The sequence below is a fragment of the Myodes glareolus genome, chromosome 16 (assembly GCF_982192425.1).
Source record: "Myodes glareolus chromosome 16, mMyoGla1.1, whole genome shotgun sequence".
Classification (NCBI taxonomy): domain Eukaryota; kingdom Metazoa; phylum Chordata; class Mammalia; order Rodentia; family Cricetidae; genus Myodes; species Myodes glareolus.
In genome coordinates this window covers 26,388,798-26,404,648 of record NC_142041.1, presented here as the reverse complement: position 1 = coordinate 26,404,648, position 15,851 = coordinate 26,388,798, and the positions used below count along the sequence as shown (strand labels likewise).

The window sequence follows — 15,851 nt, the reverse complement described above, 5'->3', positions numbered from 1 at the left end:
TGTGTACATTACCACAGCTAGTCCCCCTGAATTTCTCACACTCCCCCCGACAGGGAAATTTTATTCTAGAACTCCCCATTCTGAGTCCTACAGTAGAAGCAGTAGAGAGGGATTCCATTTGTTTTGCAATTCCAAATTCCCCTTTGACCTTGAAGTTACTTGATGCTTTCAGTTGGCAAAGCAGAGCCAGAGAGGTAGATGGCTCGGCAGGTAAAGGTGTCTGCAGCCAAGCTAAACTTGGTTTGATCCCTAGGATCCATATATTGTGGAGGGTGAGAACTGACTCCCAACAGTTGTTCTCTGGCTTCCAGATAAGATATGTCAGGAGTGCCTATACATATACAAACACCCCAATAGTAAACAAGCAAACAAATAAGTAAATGAGATAGAAAAGAATTTAAAAGTTGGTGAATTGGTTGTCCCTGATGGCAGGTTTAAACACCATCCCTTCCTTCCCTGACAAAACTGGCCACGAAGGACTTGCTTGCTCTTAGCACAAGGTAGGGATACCTGCTACCCTGCCCCAAGGAAGCACGGTGGCTGGCCCTGTTAATACAAGCACCTTGAAATTTCTATGAAATTTCTGAGTAGGGTCTGGGGGGCAGGGAAAGGCCGATCTGGGTTGAATGTTTCTGAATAGTGCAATAGCAAACAAATAAACAACAAACAACCGAACAAACCAGACATGTGTAGGAGTCCCAAATACACCACAGAGGTTTTGTTGGAGAACCTGATCTCTCTGCTGGGTAGATGGAGACTCGGAGTCACTGCCCTTCAAGCAAAGAACTCAGCCCTGTTCTCAATGGACCTCAGGGGAAAGTGACTGTGCCACCTGTGGTCCTTCCTGGACATGCTCTCTTTACAAACACCTTCCACCCTGGAGTTCTTCCTTTCAGTTTTTTTTTCTCCTGAACTTTGCTTTTGTTTGTGGTATTTACACACGCTGTTTTCTCTCCTCCGTGTGTGTCCTAGGATTTGATCTAATTGTCCTGCTGTTCAAGTGTCACTTGGCATTATTATTGGGATGATGAATGGGACGCAGGTCAGAGTTCAGCGAGAAGGCATCTGCTTGCTTGCAGTGCATAGTGGGAGTGCTCCGAAGTGATCTTTAATGAAAGCTTGGAAACCATTTGCCAGAGGAGGCCGCGCTCCTGGCTTCTTTCTTGGGGGGCGCAGAAATCAAGTGAGCAGAAGAGAGGAAGGAGTACCTTTCCAGAAGGTGGCATGTTTGGGGTGCTTTTTTTCTAGAGTAGGGGAGAAGATGGGGGTATGTGTGCTGCTGTGCCACTGAACAGTGAAAGGAAAGCGGAAGCTTTGGAACGGATACTAACCCTTTGCCTGTTTTGTGTACAGAACATTACTGAAGAAGTTTCCACTCCACTTGCAAAGCCTCTCGCCCTCTGGTGTCCTGTGGCCTCAGGTTACTGAGCCTTTGCAGGCTCAAATTCTCTTGCTGGATTCTCTTCAGTTGACAGTTCTTCTGCCGGCCGCGTAGCAGAGGGGCCAGAAGCACCAATTGATGGAAGCCAACAATTGCTTTGGCACTGGAGACAGACAAGTGGGACAATGACTGCATTGTTCTTTTTTTTTTTTTTCCCCTCTTGAGTAGGCAAGAGAATTCGCCGTCGAATTTTGACACCGAAGGAGACTGAATCCAGGGTTCATAGCGATTCACCTTACCTCCTCTCCCCATTATGTGTCTTTCTGTCCTGAAGCCATCAAAGCTGTTTGGGAGACTCGGGGGCTGCCTACCCCACCCGTTGCTAGACAGAGTGGAGTTGGCAGGGGGAAGAAGGAAAGGCAAGAAGCTCCTTTTAGTCCTGCAGCCTTGTGGATCCCTGGGCAGATGTCACGCGCTGGCCCCTGGGATTGCTTGATCAAGGACTAAAAATATCCAAGGCAAGAAGAACGCGGTGCTACCCAAGACTGGTAGCAGAAGCGGCTCGTTGTAGGTGGGTGGGGATCCCGCTACAGACTTCCAGCGTGCGGGAGCCCGGGAGTCCCCGAGCAGGGAGCACCTAGGCAGCGGGATTCCCCGGGCTGCCTTCCAGCAATCCCGCTGAGCCCTGGTTGCTCCCGGGGCACAACCTTGCAGGCTTCACGCCCCAGCTCTCGAGAGCAAGCTCTGTGCCCCTCTCTGAGCATGCGCGGCCCTCTCTCCGCCTCTCCGCACCCCACCATACCCCCTCCTCGCCGGCCTTTTGCTCCTTCCCTTTCATTAAACAAACCAGAGATCCCAAAACCCAAAACCAGGACCCAAAGGCGACAGGAGGCGGCAGAGGAGGCAGAACTCGGGATGATCGCTGAGGGGGATCTGTGATCCCTCGCACCCCCGCCTCACCCCTCTCCGCGCGCACACACACATGCACACTCACACACGCGCACACACGCACAGACACACATATCACACAAACACACACTCGCACACGCCCGCGCCGCGCGCTCGCCCGCTCGCTCTCCCACGCAGGCGAAATGCAGCAGCGCCCGGGGAGCTTGTCTGCAGCCGCTGCCTGAATGCACCTCGCTGTCCGCAGCCGGGCCGCCCAATAGGGCGCAAGGGAGAAGCTTGGCTGCCTGAGGTGAGTGTGGCGCCTGCAGCTCGGGGGATAGCTGAGCCTGGGCAGCCGGGGGTGAAGGGGCGGGTTCCCGACTCAAAGACGCCGTGCAGGTGGCCCCAGCCTGGCTTGCGGGTTTCAAGGTGCAGATGAAGGTAGTGCCCTGATTGTTTCAGGGTGGACAGGGCGATCCCAGGGAGAGTCGATTCCTGCGAGGTGCCAGATGGAACCCGAAGAAAGCTACCCGGTCCACGCTCGTAAACTTTCCTCTCCTGTCATTTGGCAAACGTGGAGACAAAGGGGGCGTGGAGGCGCTCTCTCTGTCCGGTTCCGCCCTACAGAGTGCATTCTGGGCTGGAAAGCCCAGCGGCATCGCGGGGGTGGGCGTGGGGGTCCGGAGCCTTGCAGGTAGTTGATGTCTAACCCGCCCACCCAACAGGGCTTGAGATTTCTCAGCTCCTAGCCGTAAGCGTTGCCATTGATTTGCTTCAGGCGTGGGCACCTGCCAGAGGTTCTCTTTCCTGAGCTCTAGGCACATAGTAACGGTGTCACCTGGAGAATTGGGATAGCCATGGGCTTTCTCATGGGTACCAGTGACAGAGTTTCTAGGGTGAGGCTCGGGTCAGCGCCGGATGAATGATGAGTTACTGAAAGGCTTGGTATAATCACCTTCTAGAAACGCAGGGCCTCAGGGTCTCTGCTCTGGGGGCGGGAGGGGGGAAAGGGGGAAAAGAGGAGGGAGGTCTATCTTCACACACACACACACACACACACACACACACACACACACACACACACACACACACACCACTGCAGCAGGTCTAGGGTCTGGACTGAAACAGCCGTGGTGGCAGCTGTGTCGAGCCAATCTGGGAATTTATTTTTGTCCTGGATTTCGTGGCACACACGTGTGGAATATGTGTAGGATTCGGGGTTGTTATTTGTCTTTGTGGTTTTGTCGTTTTTACGTTCAACCTTTCTGTGGAGACGCTTTGCCACCTACCACCTGGTCACCTAGCTGGTGGACTGCCGGGGCTGTGTTGCTCTTTTGCACCAGGGAAAAGGTCCTGAGAAAAGAATTTCCTTTCAAAAAGCCAGCTCCAGCTAAGGGAGTTCCCAGAGAGCAAAGGGCTGGCTGGCACCTGGGGAAAGCCTGGAATCCAAGGGCCTTTGGAAGTAGCCAACACTGGGTCAGCAGATGAGGCCAGGACAAAGAGGAACAGAAAGAGGGGCAAATCAGCGGTGTGAAGTGAATTAAGGCAGGATGAAGCCCAGTGCCTGGCAAGGGAAAGTCAGTATTGAATTCCTTCTCGTTTCTGGGGCTGTGGCAGGCAGTTCCTGTTCATGGGATGGGCTCTTTGGAGATGCCTGCCGTGCCCTATCTAGAACATAGAAGACTATGTTGTCGCCAGACTCGCCTTTATCGTAATCACAAGTTGGTTTTTTAGGTGTAGGAAGTGTATGTGTGGAAGTTTCTCCGTTCTGCTGTGTTTGTGACAGGAAGGTGGGGTGGATGCACGTGAGTGCAGGTTTGTCTCTTCTGTAAGCCAGAAGTCTGGACTTTGTAAGGGAAGCCAAGCTGGCGCCGACCGGAGACACGCTGGAAACTGGCATCTAGGATCTCCACTGGGTGATAGTCACGGGGTTTTTCTCACTTCCAGATGGCAAGTAGAGGCCACCTCCCCTCCCGCCCTGCTGCTTCCAACAGGGAACAGTTTTGCTTTGAAAACATTGGGACTTTGAAATGGGAGAAACTGTGGCCTATATGAGCTTCAATGAGGAAGTTCACAGGTGAGATCTTGCTCCTAAGCGCAGCTAGAAGAAGGAGGTTTGGAGAAGAAAGGAAAAATGAAAGGGGGGGGATTGAGAAAGGGAAACATAGGATTAAAATAGCCTGGCTTTATGACTCTATTAAAAAGGGTTCTAGGTGAAAGGAATCTGAAGTGTTTTTATTTTTGTCCCTTTTCAAATAACTGGGGAAGAAAAGACCTTCCCAGAAATATTTTCCAGTTGAAACTGGCAATGATTGTCAGTCTATGCTCCCCCCCCCCGCCCATTTCTTTTTACTTCAGGGTAACAGTCTCATCGTTATTCTCAAAAATCTTAGCAAAAAAAGATGAACATGTCCCCCCTCCCCCCCGGATTCTTATCTGCTCTGCTCTGGTCCTTTCCTCTTCCTTCGTTTGTAAATCACTCGGATTCTGTTGATAGGCGCTTATGGACCACATGTCCTGCGTTTAGTACCAGATGCCACCTACAAATATAGAACATAGTTCTGGCCCTCAAAGTGTTTACAGTGCTGTGGTAAAGCTGAGACAGACACACAGGAAGCAGCCAGAGAGCAGCATCTCTGCTTGGTACTGAGTTCTGGACATGTGAACTGTACACTCTGCTCCCTCCCTCTGGGTTTCCTCAACGTTTCTAAAACGCGTGTTGGGACTTGTTGCCGGAGCCAGGAAGGAACAAAATAAAACAATCAGAATGCAAGAAGGTGAAAGCTGGTTCAATCCTTCGAGGAGGATGTGACTAACTTATTGATACAGTATAAGCAAGGTGCCAGTGGTGTTCGAGAGACAGTGATCTGCTTTTCTTCGCCTGGGGAAATTTAGGTGCTCCTTGAGACACTTGTAAAAAAATGAATACTCTTTACACGGGGGGAGGGGAGGTTGAAAAGTCATTCCAGGCAGAGGAAGCCTGTGACTGCTTGATATAAATTGGGTAACTGTAAGTCATCCCACGTGACTGGAGAGAGAGGAAAGAATAGCATGTTTGTGATACAAATTAACAACTGATGCTATGGGGTGAGTGTTTGTACAGAGATATGGTCAAGACGCTAAGAAAGCGCAGAGGCAGAGCTTCCAGCAAGGGGAAGGTGGGAGATCAAAGGTTTCTTAGGGAGTCTGACGTGAGATGAGTCTTGAGCAATGACATGAAGAAGAGAAAGACTTGCCATACGGAAAGAGTATGGAGCCCCAGAAGGGATTTTGTGTGGCTGCAGCAAGCGACGCAGGGTCTTATCTCCTAGGAGTGGAATAACAGCATGTCCGAGAAATAAGCAGGAGTCACGTGTGGCTGGGATCCCCCCCATCCCCATCCCCAAGCAAAAAGAGCTTCAATTTTATGGAAAAGCCTAGAAGCCTTTGAAGGCTGGAAAAGTTTGAGATGTGATCAGATATGCATTGGAGAATGATGGCCATGACCGCGGCGTGGAGGATGAATTGGGGACGGTGGGGCTGCAGGCCTGGGGCTCATTGTGGGATTATCAGTGTGAAATGACGGGGATGGTGAAGCAGCGCTGGGGAGGAGATGTATCTGGGCAATGGGAGATGGAAGTAAAGCCTGCAGTTCTCCTTCTGGGGGCCCCTGCGTTGCCCTCCTCTCCCTCCGCGTTCACTGCTGAGATTTGTGTTCTGAAGGCAGGGCATTCATGGCTGCGTCTTCCATGTTCAGCACAGAGCTGCTATAAAGCAGAGATTCACACACATGCTTGGAATGGATGATTGAATATGTGGATGAGAAGTTCAGCCGCAAAGTAATAACTCTGCGTTAGGAAAACAGGGGTTAACTCTCTGCCTGTGCTTCTCCAAGGGGTCCACTTTTGGAGGCCAGTGACGAAAGTGTTCTCGGCAGACTACAGATTAAAACAAGAACACATTTTCTCAGCCTAATCTGTGAAGAAATGCCACGTCTTCACAGAGCCACTGTGAGCGGCATTGAACCATCATTTTAGAACATGCATTGAAGAAATTAGGTTACAGGCAGACCTTGGAGGCAGTGACAGTAACACACAATTAGTTCCTGGCATGTCATACCCCATTTCCCTTGCTTGTCAAAATATCCTTATTTATTGAATTTACTATAAACTTTATAAATACGTTGAGACGCAAGGCTCCGAAGCTCTAGAGTGTCATTTGAAAAGCTCATGGCATCTTGGCATCCTTGGATCCTAGCCAGACACCCATTATCTAGACACCGACAGTGCAACTTGGGGGGGCTATGCATCTTAATGACCCAAGTCCACATAACTCGAGTTGCAATATGAAGGTTCCAGTAGGAGACATCGGCTGGAAGCCAAGCAGAATTTGTTCTCAGACTGACCACTGCGCTGAAGGAAAAACAGCATTCCAGACAGCTCTGCACAGTTGATAATTTGGTAGCTGGACAGGTGATGGCAAAGGAGGGAGAGGAAGGTTAGCCATGAAAGGTAAATGGGGTTCTGTTTTACAGAAGTGGATTTGGGGATATCTCTGGAACGTCTTTGAAAGTCCTGAAGCGTATCTCAGTGTACTGTGATGTAAAGGTCAACCCTTGTTTGCTCTAAGCAGGAGGACAGAAAGGAGACCATCAATCCAGAGATAAAAACCTCAAAACTTAGTCACAGGTAGGGATAAAAGAGAGAATCAAGCTCCAGTATAGAATGTAGGAATGGGCTTCTCAGACAAGGTAGGAAAGAATTAACATGAAAACAAAAAGCCTAGGGGAACTATGAGAGGGATAGTCAGACACCAGAGATGCGCCTTGGGTCAGGCCTTGCATCAGGACCCAGACATAGAATCTGATTTGCAGTGTGCATGAGTCGTTTTGCCTTGGTACTGAGATGGGTCTAGCAGCTTCCCTGTGACATATTGACCTGGTGAGCACTAGGACCAGCTCCCAGACATAACTATGGCTATCCTGTAATCTATAGTCTTTCATGGAATGTGTCATTGGCCAGGATGGCTTTAAGTGAGGAGGGATGCAGGGATCGGAAGTAGAGAACTGCAGAGAAACAGTGAAAAGGCTTCCCTGGTGGCAGTCAGAAAGGCAGCTTTGTACAGCAGTGTGCTCAGAAGTCATATTTCAGGGTCCAGAGGGGAGTGGAGGGAGAGCATCCAGGCATGTGCATCTATCTGTCATTTATGAAGTCTGGCGGTGGAAAGAGTTATGGGACCATTGGGAGAAGATGCGGTGAGCTAGCAGCAAGTTCTTATCGAGGAGAAGCAGATGGAGAGAGGTGGCGCTCAGGAACAAAAGGTGCAGGGGCTGAGAGCTGAGAGAGAGAGAGAGAGAGAGAGAGAGAGAGAGAGAGAGAGAGAGAGAGAATATCTGCTCCCAAGAATGTGGGAAGGTGGGCACAGGCACAGGATCCTCCCCACTACTAAATCTTAGGTGTTTCCAGAATCCTGAGGAATTACGTTCTTGAGTGTCCAATCTGAGTGCTGTCACTGGACCTGCAGGTTGATGAACCTTGCTTCTGGAGCAACACGGCAGAAAGCACAGAAGCCACCCCGAGATAGCTGCTGCCTGCACTCATTCTGAATTCACTCGAAAATCTGAGTTAATTGAGTTCTTTGTTTTTAAAAAGTAGATGTTGGGGGACCAATTTCTTTCTTTTTTAAAAGATTATTCTTATTATTCTTATTATTGAGAGTGTGCATGTACATGTGTGTGAGAAGTGGGGAGAGCACACATGCCAGTGCCCACATGAAGAGATTAGAGGACACCTTCCTGGGGTCTGGTCTCTTCTTCCATCCTGTAGGCTCTGAGGATCAAAGTGAGGCTAAGTGACAAGCACTTTTACCTGCTGAGCCCTATCACCAGCCCTCAAGTGAATTCTTAATTCCGGCATTGCCACTTATCAGCTGCGTGTGTTAAAGCACATAGTACATGCTGCCTTGCTCTTAATTCCTGCTCTACGTAAGAATCACAGTGGACGGATGTGAGGGCAGCCGGGCTGCAACATCTGTTACCCCATTGAGAGTCAGAGTTGATTCGTCTTCTCTGACTGGCTAGGCTGGTGTCCCCTTCCTCCCTCTCTGCTCCAAGTGCCTGCACACTCCTTCCTTAATAGAAGAGGATGACCGTCCCTAATAGAAGAGGGCTGGTCTTCAGTCAAGGGTGTCTGAGTAGCTGTGCTCCCCTGCTGGAACCTTTAAAGAAGCTCCCTATTCACGTGAACCTATCACGAAGGACTTTGAGAATTTGATGAGTTATTTATTCATCTTGGTGTCTGGAAGGTCTTACATGTGAAAATGGTGAGGCAAAAACATAGCTCACATATGCTTTGGGGTTCACAAAAATTCTTTTGTTCGTTATGAATAGCTGACTGTAATCCTGACTTTCTGGGTTACAGAAAGTTAGATAAGTAGAAACAACAGCAGCAGGCCAGCTAGGCTGCTGTGGCCTAGGTGGAGTTGACTCTGCTGGGGGTGTCTTCCAGTAACTTTTGCTAGGTGTCTGCTTGCTACACCTGAGGGAGAAGATGAAAGTGTGCTCGTCCAGTCTGCTTGTGGTACGCTTCAGCCTTGCAGGCATTGTCCAATGAAGACTTAGCCGATTAGCAAAATGCTCTCAGGGACATGACTGTGTGTCATAATCACAGCCCTATGTGGGTCACTGAGAAATATAGACTCTAGACACCCCCCATGTGAGGTTTAACAACATTCTCTAACAAGTCGTCTACTTTCTTCATGGGAGAGTTTGTGTTGTGTCCCGAATCCCATGGATAATGAGACCCCATTGTCTAGCCAGTAAGCAGCAGGACAGTGAGTGGAACTCAGGTTTGATGGATAATCTCCTTCCATAGAATGTATGTGTATGCACACATGTATGTGTATGTATCCATCCATCCTAAACTCCACACAGTCCCCACGCTGAGAACTTTCTTTCTCACCTTTACGTTTCTGACGGTGATGATCACTCTTTCTGGAATTCCATTCTTGGGTTGGCCAGGCCTCCTGTCCTCTTCCATTTCTGTGCTGTTTCTGTGCCTAGCTTAGCAGTTGGCTCATGGTTACTCTTCAACAAACATTTTGCGTGGCAGACACAAATGAATGGATCTTCCCTATTTTGAGTCATCGATGCTGTCCTAAGCAATAGACTTTTGTTTTTTAAATAGCCTTAGAATTCTCAAGTGTAGTGAGTCATACAGTGGGCTACCTTTTTAGGATTCCATCTGAAATGCGATTAGGAATGAGGAACCAAATAAGAACAACAATTTTCCTGAGGCTACTAGTTATGGTAGGTGAACCGTGTCTGAGTGGAGGCTGAGGTCCTCTCTGATGCTGCCCCTGCCCCATTCTGTGTAGAAATTAGATGATATGAAGAAACCAGGGTAATATAGGCAGTGTTATCTCCTGTCTGCATTTCAGTCTTACGTATTTTGATTACTAGGGGATTTTTGTATTGAGTATGAACTTAAAAATACAGCTCTCAAGACATTGTTTATTCTGGCTATTGAGTAACTGTCTGAATTTTTTTTTTGCCTCATGCCAATGCCTCATCACTTGCTCTTACCACAAAGTACAGTAAAGAGTTGTCTCTGGCCTTTCCACTCTGCCATCAGAATGCAGCGACACCATATAAAGCAAATACATGCATTGAAAGGCATGGATAGAAACCTCTAACATACTGACAATTGCGGCTAGCAGACTTTCATGACCTGGCTGGTCTGCTGACCAGTAAGCATCACATTCAACGGTTAGAGTAAAGCCAAAGGGGCTGCCGTGAGAGCTGAGGTGAGGAAAAGTTCTGTCTACCTGATATCTGCTTATCTCTCTTTCTCAGGACTGGAGGGAGTTGCAAGGATTGTCTAGATCAGTCCTTTTGTTTACACATTCATTCATGCACTTTTTGTCTGCTTTTCTCATTTCGAGGTCTTTGGACACTCAGGCTAGGAAATGGGAGGAAATTACTACACCTGTCAACCTGGCTGGCGTTCAATTGTAGCACGGTGGCCTGTGTGAGAATTGAGGTCAGCGAGTGCAATGACAGAAACTGACTGCTTCTGAAATTAGAAAGGGCAGAGAGAGCTAAAGGAGGGGAAGGTGGAGTCTCCTAGATACCTCCCACATGCTCCTCAGGCTCCCTAAAGGACTGGTGGGTATTGTCGCCGTAGGTTTACAGTGAGTAGTTGCTGGCATCTGTGCTTGACAGTGGAGCAAATCAAGCTGCAGAAAGTTGACCTGGTATACTCAGCTGTCTAAGATCGAGTTAGAATCATGGCCGTGAATGCATCCAAAGTCAGCGCACATCCCACTATTCCTTTTGATGGCCAGGACTTGGAATTTCAGATCATGAAAAGCTTAGGGGCTGAGCTTCTGTGGCTCGTTGCTGTTAACTGATGGAGTCAGTTCTGCATCCTTGTAGGTATTCCCTCATCAGTAACAACCTGGAGCAGAGACACATACACATAAGGAATAAATACTCTCTGTGTGTGCCTATAATCCATTTTGCAGTGGCTTGAAAGCACATAGCTTAGATTGCCTCTGTTGCATTAGAAATGGCCATTTCTTTCAGTCTTGTGGCATCATGTATTCTAAAAGTGCTCACAGGCAGTTTGATGAAAAGGTGACTTTGCTGATGGGAGCAACTCTGCCATAAGGAGATGGAATGTCTTTCTTTGCATGGTCGGTGGGCGAGTGTTTCTGGGGTGCCCTGTGATTGAGATTTTTGATAAGAAGCGCGGAGCAATGCCCCCTCATCAGCATATGAATGCAATGAAATACATAGTCAAGTGGAATAAGATGCAATTAACAAGAGCAGTCTGGGTGAGAGCGCGGATGCTCAGCTCAGCATCTCTACAAGTCAAGCTCTTTCTCACCGTTTCTGTCTTCCAGTCTTGCTTGCTATCACTTCCAGGCAAGCCCATACATTCAGTTGCTCTGATAGCTAGCCTACAGCCTACTCTCCTGGGAATCGCAGGAAATAAAAAGACAATAAGGAGGAAAAAAAGACTTTCCATTCATACTTGTATTATGCACATCATCCCTGCAAAGAATATCTCTGGACACCCCCCCGCCTCAAACTATAAATGCAAGGCAGGACCTCTAAGGCTTGAGAAAAATCTTTTACGCTTAGTTCAGTTTGGTAGTTTGTTGTTGTAGTGTGATAATATGACCCATGACACAGTATCTTGTCAGGCTAGTTTGAACCAGTAAGAGTTCTCTATTGAATCAATCTACAAATAAATTAAGTCATTCCAGCATGTATTATGTTGCTATGCAAAATGCATATATAATAAACAAAAAAGTAAACATCCTTCACGTTTCAGTCTCTGTCTCTCAGACAATCCACTGTAAACCCTTTGCTGCACATCCTGCCCACATTTTTGGTCTATTAACATTTATACATTTTATCTTTTTTCTTTTGTGGTGGGACTCTACTTTGCATATTGTTTTCCGCTTTGGTTTTAGCTGACAGTTTCAAACAGAAGCAACATCCCTTGGCTAGTAAGCATTACTGAATGTTACGATTGTAAGGGCAGGCTAAAGCTTTCCATTTCAAGACAGTCCAAGACTAGCAAATGTGTGTCTTCTGAGTGTCTCATAGAAGGCAGCTATTGAACCGTGGGCTTCCAGAGAGTTCCCATGCTAACAACAGGTACAGTAATGAGGGCACTAAATTTGAACTTCATCCACGGCAACAGCTGTCAGTTCTTCTTGATTCACAGAATTGCTGGAAGGCATCGTCTGTTTCAATTGTAATTTTTCCAAATAAAAAAGTTAATGTCCTTTGAGGTTAAGTGACTTGTCCAGGGTCCCACCGCTGGTGATTGGCAAGGCAGAGATAATAGACTGTTTTCCAGTCTGTTAAGCCAGGGCTGATTTCACTACATCTGACTACAAAACAAACCCCCCACATCGAGACAAGGGAACTGTGGTGCTCAAATCACAAAGACTAGCTTGTGCAATGATTGCTACCAAATGAAACTCACATTTCATGTAAATGTCACTCAGGAACCTCTGCAGATTGTTTCTCATTTCCCCCCTCGACCCAACCTGTCCTTCCCATCTCTGCTCCCCCATTTTTCTCCTAGAAGGCCTGAGGGTCTCACATTTGCATAATACTTGAAGCCAGGCAACATTCTCGATGCGAAATGAGATGTTACCCAAGTTTCCTAGGGAAGGTATTTATCTATGAACGTATTACAAGGGATTTTGTTTTCAATTTGGCATCTCGCCAACTAGAACTTTAAAAAAAAAATCCCCAAATGAAAGTATTTGACCTGTTATCTTTAATCAAACAATTCACTCCTCCTTATGCTTATCCGGGAAGTTTTGCTCATAATAGGGCATAAATAAAATTATGTTTTCTAAACATGCTAATTCTATTTTCTTGTTCTGCTAGGTTAAGGTTCTCAGCTGTGCCGTTCAATAGCTTTGTGATGCTGGGCCAATCTCCCTGCCTTCCTATGTCTCATATCTCTCACATGTAGAAGGCAGCAGCCTTGAAAGGGATGGGAAGGTGGAGGGAATGATCAAGGCATAAACACTATGCTTTAAAAATTAAAGTCTAGTCCCCTGTCTAGGTGCTATTCTACGTTGGAGGAAATGCTTGGGAATTGATGTAAATATATGGCTTTCCTAAACAAAAGATTGACATTGTTGATCTCTCCCAGTTAAATGCATGCACTAAGTTTCAATATTCTTTGTTGTATCGGGGATTACCTAGACATACACATATGCACACACTTGGAGAGACTCACAAAGTCTGAAGAATGGGTAATAAGAGTTAGAAACCTACCCAGTGCTAAGGGCTCCTTTCACATCACAGGTGTAGGTTAGTCTCTCCTTCCCATCACCAGGGCTCCATTCTTCCCCATGTTAGTGGTCATAATGTATGTACATAAGATAAGAGCCATTTGGGTGATTTGTGATTGTCTAGGATCCTGGCAGCTAAGGCAAAGAAGGTTTATCAAATGTGCCAACCACATTCACATGCAGGACCCTTGCACTCATGGATAGATCCACCAGTAATGAAGAAGAATCTGCATATGTCTAATCCCTGCCTCAAAATCCTGTGTACTCAAGGGCCCTTGGGTAGGCCTTCTCTGATACTGTCCAAAATATTCAGCCTGCTACTATTTAATTTACTTTGATTTACATTTCTTCATAAGCACTGAGAAATACTGTAACTTTCCATTCATGAATTTACTCATTTATCTGTTTGTGACCTGTCTCTCTTTCTACAATATAAACATTATCAAATGAGGAATTCTGTCTATCTTGTTCATTTTCACGTAATCTAACCCCCGCAAGACTTCATGAAATTTACTGAAAAAATGAATTAGAAGATAAAAATCAGTAGTATTTTGAAAGTGGATCTAAGATGCCGATACAATGGCCATATCCAAAAGAGTGTGAGTACATCTCCAAATCTGCAGAAGCTTCAGAGAGCCACAGTAGTGGGCAGTGGGACTTAGCACAGGGCATTGACCCGATAGGACTAATCTGAATGAGGCCACTGAGCCTTGCTTTTCTTTGTCTACTTCTCTTGCCACTTTAAGCAGCCTTTCTGCTGACTCCTAATGCATATCAACTCCTACAGAGAGCCAATGGCAAAGCCTGTATCTGCCTACATCCTGGGGAACAGAATTTTCTAGTTTGATTTTCCTTATCTATTACCTGCTTCGGATCACTTATCTCTCTTATTCTTAAAAAAAAAAATCCATCAAAACCCCTTTCTCTTCTAACATATTTGTGACCCTTAGGCTATTATTGCTGCTAGCAATCTAATGAATTACGCTACTTATTTTGATGCCTTTACCTTAGTTATGTGTCCATTTTAGAATATTAACTTTAAAATGGGGCTTACTGAGTATTCATCTCCAGTCATATTGTGATTTCTAGATAAGGCCTCCCTCCAACAGATGCATTTATAGTCTTCTCAGGAAGCATTTATAGTCTTTGCTGAGGTAACCCTGCCCACCCCACACATACACTTAGCCCTTTAGATTATTTCAGCACTATTAGATGGAGGAATTTTGGCTCCTTTTGCCTGTAATATTCTTGCAGTATTCCTCCTTGGCTACAATGAGCTCTCGTGTTCCTATCATGACTTTATCCCATGAATGTCCACATCACTTTTGTTCAGAATTAGTCACAAGTGAAAAGCCCACCTGAGCCATCATCTCCCTACTGAGACATGAGATTGCATACATGAGGTCAAAGGTGTCCGTAAGCATCATTTCAAGTAAGTTGTCTTGTCACCAGTTTGTGAGTATCTGTCCTCGATGGATCCCCACTCTGCCTCATTGTGATGGCCCTTCTGGCATAGTATCAGGAACACATCACTCCTTCTTCAGCCCAAGTAGTCTCCCTTGCTTTCCTACAATGATGTCACTTCCGATGTTCACCTCCCCAGTGTAGTTCCCAGGAATCCACCCGCGGGTTGTGGGAGTCCTCTGCCCTTGTGTTTCTAGAAAGCCGGTGTTGTTCGGGGCTATAGAGATGGTTCGATGGCTAAGACCACGTGTTGCTCTTTCAGAGGACTTGAGTTTGATTCCCAGCACCCATGTCAGGTGGCCTACAGCACTCTGTAACTCCAGTTCCAAGTCATTGGACAACCTCACTAGATGCTAGATTAACATCTACTCACACATATGTGTGTATACATAGACATAAATACATACATACATATATATATGCTAAATATTTAAAAATGTTTTTAAAGGGGTACTTGCTTATAATGTACATGCTGTAGATGAAACTTGTCCCCAAACATGCTGGTGACTGTAGCTTATCTTGCATACCCCCCCTTATCCTGAGCAGAGGTTCGGTCCCTCTTTCCTCTTTCCTCTTTGGATGACTATCATGCTCCTTTGCCCAAGTTTCCCATTCCTGGATATTATTAGGATCTTCAGGACCTTGCTATTGGGGGAAGGTTTCAGCTCAGGTGAGTCTTGGTAATTGTCCTCAAACTTCACCATAATGGGGGGTGGAACCAGTTTAACATGCATAAGAGGCTCAAAGAAACCATGACACATTCATTGGCATCTCATGCTGTATTCTATACATGTATACAATTGTTGCCAATTAAAAATAAACAAGACATTTGTTGGCTGAGGGCATCATCTACTCCTTCAGCCCATTTGCAGTGTTCAGATGTCATGTGGTCTAACTTTTGTTATTTTTTTTCTTCCTGTGCCTGAAGAACTATGTTAGCAGAAATATGCCAGAGAAACGGATCCATAAATAGATCATTACTCACAGGGAGAGATGCCAAATGGTCTTGTTCTGTGTCCAAGAAAACACTGGGACTCCTGAAAAGCAAAATGAAAAATGACAAGTGAACTTATTTCATTGGGAAAACAAAAGGCATAGATAAGACAATAGATATTTGATGCAGGGAACATTTGCAGGAGCATGTCTTGGGGTTAGCCTGAGCTAATTCAAAGCCACTAGAGTCCTCAAGCCCTTGAATTTCTCAGATACTCTATGAACACTTTATAAATCTCTTCTGTGTTGATTTAAGACATTCAAGATTTTATCACTTTGCCATGTGATTCTGTAGGTACACAGCAAGATGGTAAATCAC

General features: G+C 46.4%; 1 protein-coding gene across 1 annotated transcript in view; it reads left to right on the top strand.

Annotated features, from left to right (window-relative positions):
• Nucleotides 1-2,204: 2,204 nt before the first annotated feature.
• Plppr1 (phospholipid phosphatase related 1) overlaps nucleotides 2,205-15,851 on the top strand; it is a 235,723-nt gene continuing 222,076 nt past the window's right edge. The window contains exon 1 of the mRNA XM_048420381.3: nucleotides 2,205-2,579. The gene's annotated coding sequence lies outside the window, so the exon portion shown is untranslated. The remainder of the gene's footprint in view (nucleotides 2,580-15,851) is intronic.